This window comes from Dioscorea cayenensis, chromosome 16 (assembly GCF_009730915.1).
Source record: "Dioscorea cayenensis subsp. rotundata cultivar TDr96_F1 chromosome 16, TDr96_F1_v2_PseudoChromosome.rev07_lg8_w22 25.fasta, whole genome shotgun sequence".
NCBI classification, from domain to species: domain Eukaryota; kingdom Viridiplantae; phylum Streptophyta; class Magnoliopsida; order Dioscoreales; family Dioscoreaceae; genus Dioscorea; species Dioscorea cayenensis.
In genome coordinates this window covers 9,585,123-9,593,157 of record NC_052486.1, presented here as the reverse complement: position 1 = coordinate 9,593,157, position 8,035 = coordinate 9,585,123, and the positions used below count along the sequence as shown (strand labels likewise).

The 8,035-nt window shown below is 43.3% G+C and overlaps 2 non-coding genes across 2 annotated transcripts; both read left to right on the top strand.

Moving 5' to 3' along the window:
- The first annotated feature begins 700 nt into the window (after positions 1-700).
- Positions 701-807, top strand: LOC120279911. The gene has a single exon (XR_005542213.1). It is a non-coding gene; the product is annotated as a small nucleolar RNA R71 (small nucleolar RNA).
- Positions 808-4,893: 4,086 nt separating this feature from the next.
- LOC120279834 lies at positions 4,894-5,000 on the top strand. The gene has a single exon (XR_005542134.1). It is a non-coding gene; the product is annotated as a small nucleolar RNA R71 (small nucleolar RNA).
- Positions 5,001-8,035: the final 3,035 nt, after the last annotated feature.

Genomic DNA, 8,035 nt, shown 5'->3' with positions numbered 1-8,035 from the left:
TTTCGGAGAGAGACTTCGCAATTTGCCCTACTTGATTTTCAAGATTGTGCAAGGAGGCAGTGTGATTGTGAAGTGTAGCCTCGACTGATTCAAACCTTGTTTTTCCGATTGAACAAATCTAGCAAAGTGCGTCTCCAAATCTGTCATTCAGGTTTCCAAGCCTGAAATTCTGTTTTCCACTTGAGGGGCTTGTTGTTGTTATTGGAAACCCGATGGCCCCATGGTCTTCTATGGTCCTTGATTACTCCATGAAAAGTTGGGATGATTCTTCCAACCTGAATTGTAGGTGTTGCTGTATGCATTCCCTTGAGGTCTCATTCCATTACCTACAAAGTCAACGTTATCAATTGAAGAAACATCACCAATGACGATTCGATAATCGGAGGGAGCATGTCCTCCACCACAACCGGTGCAATTGGTCATGGCCACAACTCTATTCGATGCTATAAGATCTACCTTCTTACTCAAACTCTCCACTTGGGCCGCCAATGAAGTTACCGCATTAATTTCATGGAGACCGGCCACCTATTTCTTCTCCCTAGTGTTCCACTGGAAGCTATTTAACCCCATTTGCTCAATCAATTGACGAGCCTCATCGGGGGTCTTGCTTCCTAAGGTACCTCCTGCCGCCGTATCCAAGAGTTGCCTTATACTCAGGTTCAAACCATTGTAGAAGGTTTGAACAATCATCCACTCCGGGAATCCGTGTTGCGGACACTTGCGCAGGAGTTCCTTGAACCTTTCCCATGTCTCAAATAGAGACTCCAATTCCAACTGCACAAAGGATGAGATCTCATTCCTAAGCTTTGCTGATTTTCCGGGAAGGAAATAACGGGCTAGAAAATCTTCTACCATCTCCTCCCATGTAGTGATTGATGCTCTAGGTAATGAGTGTAGCCACTGCTTTGCTTTCCCCTTTAAGGAAAATGGAAAGGCTCTCAACTTGATGGCATCATCCGTCACACCATTTATCTTTGAGCATGTCGCACACCCTCGAGGAAGCTCTCTATGTGACTGTTTGGATCCTCATCGGCCAAAACCGTTGAATTGTGCGGGACTGCTAGCAGATATGGATGAATGCCGGCTTTAGCTCGAAGTTTTGAGCTGTAATTGGGGGACGCACAATACTCGATTGTGTCCCCAACACTGAAGGTCTGGCATAATCGGATAATGTTCGTTGTTGCTCATTTTGTTCTGCCATGTTTTCAGATCCTTCTTCTTACAAATCAGCTATATTATGCTGTTCTTGCACATGTTCTTTCCCTTTTCTTCTAAGTGTACGTTCAAGCCCAGGGTCTCCTTCAATCAATATTGATGGATTCCCTCGGGTCATAACCTGGAGCTGCACCAAAAATAAAGAAAAAGAAAATCAGAACGATGATAGAATAAGAAGATATGAATTAGAATGCGTGGTGAAATAGCTAGGAAAACAAAGTGCAAAGTATCTCTAAATGCCTAGCTCCCCGGCAACGGCACCAAAATTTTGACAAGATCATCTTGTGTATATCCCACAAGTGCACGGGTTTGTCGAAGTAATAATCCTGGGTGAGCGGGTCGAGTGCACAGGGAGTAGGGAGTAAATACACTTAATTCGATTCTTAGCTATGTGGAGTATCAACAATGATAAGTGTGATAATGATTTAATTCTCAACAATTAAAAGCAACAAGTAAGAGAGCAAAAGTAAGGAGGAGGCAAGGCAATCGATAAAGATGGGGTACTCGGATGATGCTTCACCTAGGAAAATCGTTTCAAGTGCAAGAACTCTCTATTATGCTTCCTAATCAATGCAATTGTGAGTCGTGGAAATCCTTACATACATAGTCCAAAATCTAAGGTCAACTATGCCTAACTCTATTCATGTCCCGGAGGAGAGATTAAATAACCTCTCAACCTCGCACTCGAATAAAGTTGCAATGAGCTCTAGGGATTCCAAGTGATAAATCGCTTCCTAATTATAAACATAACCCTTTGGTCCAGGCGGAAGGTCCCTAGCCACAATTAAGCCCTAGATAGTAAGATCCCCTCAACGCTTCACTCCATTGCACGCACAACTAGGCCCTAGCAGAGGTTCATCCCTTAGGCCATTCACTCTATTATGGCCGCAAAGAACTCAAGGAACGGAGGTAGAATCTATCACGTCGGAGGGGAAAGGGGACACTCCTGTACCTCTCGACTCACCCTCTCAACCCTCTCCAACCTAGCTTTGTCTAACGCTCATGGTGTGTCACTCACTCACAAGGTTACCAACAAGAACTCTCAACCCTAGTGTCACTCTAGGGGAAATAATCATACAATCAAGCATTCAAGGTTGGAACTCACAATAAACATCAATTTATTGAAAGCATAATAAAGAAGTTCAAAGAAATGAATACATCGTAGGGTTCACAATCACCCAAGTACCCACTAGGGGTTTAGCTCTCCATCGAGCTAAGTACAATCAAAGAAATTGAATGTAAAAGCAATGAATCCATAAAGAAACCCCCTCGATGGTCGTGTCGATGGTCTTGCGGAGAGTCCTCTACTCGTCGTCCAAGGATTCCCTTGTCCGGTATAGGATACGCCTCGATGGAAGCTCCCCTACCAACCTTCTTCCTCAGGAATGACAATGTCAGAGCCATAGATACCCTCCAAAACCTTGGCCAATACCCCTCAAAACCCTAGCTGAAGCCCTCTCTCAAGTTGAGGAAAAGATGGAGAAAAGAATACCAAAATCGGGGCTGAATCGGCTTTAAATAGGGCTAGAATCGGGCAACTCCACGGGCGTGGACGCTACACGCGCCCGTGCGGAATTTCCACACGGGGGTAGATAATTTCCACACGCCCGTGTGGATTCTCTGTTTCTCTGATTTCTCGGCCGGCTGTGAATAGTGTTGCTATAGTAATTGCTACAGTGTTGCTATAGTAATTGCTACAGTGTTGCTATAATAATTTCCACACGTTCACGTCTTGAATCACTTGCTTCTTCAATGATATACATGTTGGTGGAACTCTTGTTCTTATATGCATAGGTCGAAATGCTCGAGTGTGACTGCCTTTGTGCCCCTCCAAATGGATGTGCTCACTCGAATGCGAGGAGGTTGGCACACACTCTAGCATCTCACACCTGTCCTATGTCTTCGCGTTTGAACTTTAGCAAGATCTCCTCCAAAATAAGTACATTATGATCCACATTGGCCTATTTCCTTCATACTCGGCCTCACAGCCCTACCTGCGTAAAAGTAACATAAAAACACAAATATTAATGTAAAAACCTGAGAAAAGTAATGCTCAACATAAGGAATGAACGCTTCGCATTCATATCGCACAAGAACTTATCAAGTGTCTATAAAATACAAAGTATCATCAAAGTTGAGAGAATGCCGCATGGTTTTGGCGAGGCGGTATTTGAGCTTATCATCTCAAACCCTCAGTGTCAGCTCCCCGCCGTCCATGTCAATTAATGCCTTAGAAGTGTGTAAGAATGGCCTCCCAAGTATCAAAGGAACATCCGCATCCTCATCGACATCCAACACTACAAAGTCAACAGGAAAAATGTACTTGTCCACCTTAACAAGCAGGTCATCAATAATGCAACTCGGATCTCTCACCATTCGGTCCGACAATTGTAATATCATCTGAGTGAGCCTAGGCTCTCCCAAGTCTAGCTTCTAAAAGAAAGAATATGGCATGACGTTGATACTGGCCCCTGAGTCTACCAATGCCATTTCTTCACCGAAATTGCTAATGTTGCATGGTATGATGAAGCTTCCCGGGTCTTTCTTCTTGTTTGGCATATTCTTTTGCAAAACCACCAAGCAAGAGGCATCTAAGATCATTGAAGCACTCTCCTCCAACTTTCGCTTGTTGGATAACAAGTCCTTCAAGAATTTTGCATACTTAGGCATTTGGGACAATGCCTCAACAAAGGGAATGTTGATGTGGAGTTGCTTAAACAAACGCAGGAACTTCTTGTACTGTTCATCCCATTGGTCATTCTTCAATCTAGTGGGATAAGAGATTCTTGGCTTAAAAAGTGGGGGTGCCACCTAATTCTCTTTGTTTGCTCCCTCCTCGACCTCTATGACCTCAGGTGCGTCTACGTTGCGTTTCTCACTCGAAAGCTTACCCTTAACCTCATGACAACTTCTCAAAGTGATGGCCTTCACATGCTCTGTAGGATTGGTTTCGGTATTACTTGGTAAGCTTCCTTGTGGTCTTTCCGATAAAGACTTTGCAATTTGCCCACTTGATTCTCAAGATTGTATAAAGAAGCGGTGTGGTTGCGAAGTGTAGCCTTAACTGATTGAAACCTTGTATTTGACGATTGCACAGACCTAGTCAAGGCCTTCTCTAAATCGGTCATTCTGGTTTCCAAGCCTGAATCTCAGTTCTCCATGTTTGGGGCATGTTGTTGTTGGAAACCCGTTAGTGCCATGGCCTTTTGTGGTCCTTGGTTGCTCCAAGAAAAATTGGGATGACTCTTCCAACCTGGATTGTAGATGTTGCTATATAGATCCCCTTGGTTCCTCATTGCATTACCCACAAAATCGACTTTCTCCATTGAAGATGCATCACCAATAGAGATCGGGCAATCAGAGAGAGCATGTCCTCCACCATACCCGGTGCAAATAGTCATAGCCGCCACTCTATTAGAAGTTAGAAGGTCTAACTTCTTACTCAATGATTCCACTTGAGCCGCTAATGAAGTTACTGCATCTATTTCATGGAGCCCGGCCACCTTTTTCCTTTCCCGCGCATTCCACAGATAACTGTTCATGGCCATGTCTTCCACTAACTGTCGGGCTTCTTCTGGGGTTTTACTCCACATTGTACCTCTTGCGGCGGCATCTAACAACTGTCGTGTACTCGGATTCAACCCATTGTAGAAAGTCTGAATAATCATCAATTCGGGAAATCCGTGATGTGGCCACCTCCGCAAAAGATCCTTGAAGCACTCCCATGTCTCAAACAATGACTCTAACTCCATTTGCACAAACGACGATATCTCATTGAGAAGATTAGCCGACTTCCCCATAGGAAAGTGTCTAGCAAGAAAAGCTTTGACCATCTCATTCCAAATTATAACGGAGGCTGATAAGTGTTTCTGTGATAAGAATGCGAAGTGTTCTTTCCTTATGATGAGCTTTATTTTTATTGGGTTTTAACACTAATATGTGTGTATTTATGTTACTTTCAGCATACAGGTTTGTGAAGCCGAATCTTAGAGAAAGAAGCCAATGTAGATCGTGACTGCACCATTTTGAGGAAATCTTGAGAAGCTTCAAAAGTGAAAACATAAGTCGGGTTCAAAATGCTAGAATGTGTGCCAACCTCCTTGTATTCAAGCTAGCAAAATGATTTGGAGGGGCACAAAGGCAGTCACATTCTAAGTATTTCTGTTTGTGCATGTGCAACAAGATCTCCACGAACGCGGCAGTTCATTGAAGAAGCAAAGCGATCTACGACGTAAACGTGTGCCCGTTTAAGTTACCTCGATGAAAGCATGGTTTCGGGAGTGTTTCGGACCAGTACTGTAGCAGGGTACTATAGTGATATTGTAGTAAAATACTGTAGCAGGTACTGTTCATAGCCGGCTGAAGAAGGAGTTGGCCAGAAAAGCCACATGGGCGAGTGAAAATTCCACACGCATATGTGTTAATTCCACAAGCCCGTGTAGAATATCCACACGGGCATGTGGATTCCTGATTCCAGTTCTTTAAAAGCCAATTTCAGCCCCGATTTCAGCATTCTTTTCTCCATCTTTTTCGTAGCTTGAGAGAGGGCTGCGGCTAGGGTTTTGAGAGGTATTGGCTAGGGATTGAAAGAGGTTCTATGGCTCTGATATGATGCTCCATTTGGAAGAAGGTTAGTGGGAGAGCTTTCGTCGGCACCGATTTGGTGAAGTGTATCCTAGGACGGACAAAAGGACCTTTGGATGAGTAGACCATCGTCACGACTATCAAGTGGGTTTTCTATGGATTTATTATTTCTACATTCAATTTCATTGATTGTAATTAGCTCCATGGAGAGCTAAACCCCCTAGTGGGTACTTGGATTGTGAACCCTATGATGTATTTGTTTCATTGAACATTGTTATTATGCTTTCATTAATTGATGTTTTTATTGAGTTCCAATCTTGAATGTATTAATTGTATGAATACTCCCTTAGAGTGACACTTGGGTTGAGAGTTCTTGTTGGTAACCTTTGTGAGTGAGTGACACACCACGACAGGTAGACAAAGCTAGATTGGAGAGGGTTGAGAGGGTGAGTCGAGAGGTAGCGGAGCATCCCCTTTCCGCTCTTGTGTGATTTATTCTACCTCTAATTCATTGAGTTCTTTGTGGTCCTTGGTTGCTCCAAGAAAAATTGGGATGATTCTTACAACCCGGTTTGTAGGTGTTGCTATATGGATTCCCTTGGTTCCTCATTGCATCACCCACAAAATCAACTTTCTCCATTGAAGATGCATCACCAATATAGATCAGGCAATCGGAGGGAGCATGTCCTCCACCATCCCTGGTGCAAGTAGTCATGGCCGCCACTCTATTAGAAGTTAGAAGGTCTAACTTCTTACTCAACGAATTCACTTAAGCCGCTAATGAAGTTACTGAATCTAGTTGATAAGTGTCTAAATGTAGGTGTTTTCATATATGTATCGTATGCACTTTCCATGTATTTTGTGAGGTTTGATGCCCGTTTCGCGCTTAATCGTCTATTATTTGCTTGTAGGGCATATGGAAGCCATGGAGAACAAGAAGATATCATTTTGGCAAAAAGAGAAGAAAAACGAGAATTTTCATACTACCCCCATACTACCCAAAGTATGGGGGCCGTATGCAATCTAGAAAAGTGGATTGATTTGGTGTTCTATCCAGATTTTCCATACTACCCAGAGATACGGGGCCGATGGACGCTGTATGCACCCCTGTATGGAATGCGAATCTAGGGTTTCTGAGTGCTATACGACTCCCCATATGACCCCTATACGCCCTGTATGCCCTCAGGGGTATATATACTCACTTTTAGGGCTGATTAGAAGACTTTTGTTGGCCGACTTTTTGGGAGATCATTTGGGAGATTTTTGGGTGACCTTGGGGAGAAGAAGAAGGGCAAGAAAGCTAGAAGATCATTCAAGCCCAAGGTCCAAGGCTCTCAAGGCAAGAAGGCAACATCATTCAAAGGGGAGATCGATCACGACTTGAAGGAAGGAGAACCGCGGCTAGAGGAAGCGTCATTCGGCATTCCTTTTGCGGGGGAAGCATCATTCGGCATATTCTCGCCTCATCCTTCACCATTTCATCTAGGGAGTGTCATACTATGTCTTTTGTTTCATGTTTTGCTTGATTGTATGCTTTGTTATGAGATGATGACACACTAGACCCCTCAAGGCCACCGGGTGTCGGTGAACCTTGGGGGTTTTTATCATGTATTTTGGATGATTACTTGTTAATTCTATGCTTGGGTATGTTTGAGATCTAATCCATTGTTTTCATGCTAAGTGTTACACCAAGGAGAAATCCGTAGCTCTTTTATGAATGATGCATGTAGATGTGACTTTGCTCGCATGTATTAGGGTCATGAATGGATTAGAAGGGGATACTTGTATCATCACGCCGAGAAATTGGGTGTTTGGTAGCCCTCCATGTAGGTTTAATCCGAAGAAGAGTAGGTTTATTCCTAAGCGAGATTTCCTTGTACTTAATGCAATCGTAGGGAATGTAGATTTGGAAGAAATTCCTATCTATGTTCAGTATGGGATTAGGGGTTCAATCGACGAGAAATTGGGGGTTGTTCTAATCTTGGAATCTCATGGTCCAATTTACCCTTGCATCTTTAAATCATCATCCATGTTGCATGATAACCCCTCAAGGGGATCCACATCCATAGGCCTTTTGCACTTCATTGATTCTCTTGCTTGCTTATTGCTTGTTCTCTCTAATTTGCTAGCAAATCTTGTGTTTAGTTTTTATTTGTATTTAGTAGAGTAAATCCATCACTTAAGATCTTAGGCTAGATAATAGCTCGAGAAGGAGTAATAGGAGATCCTTAGCCCC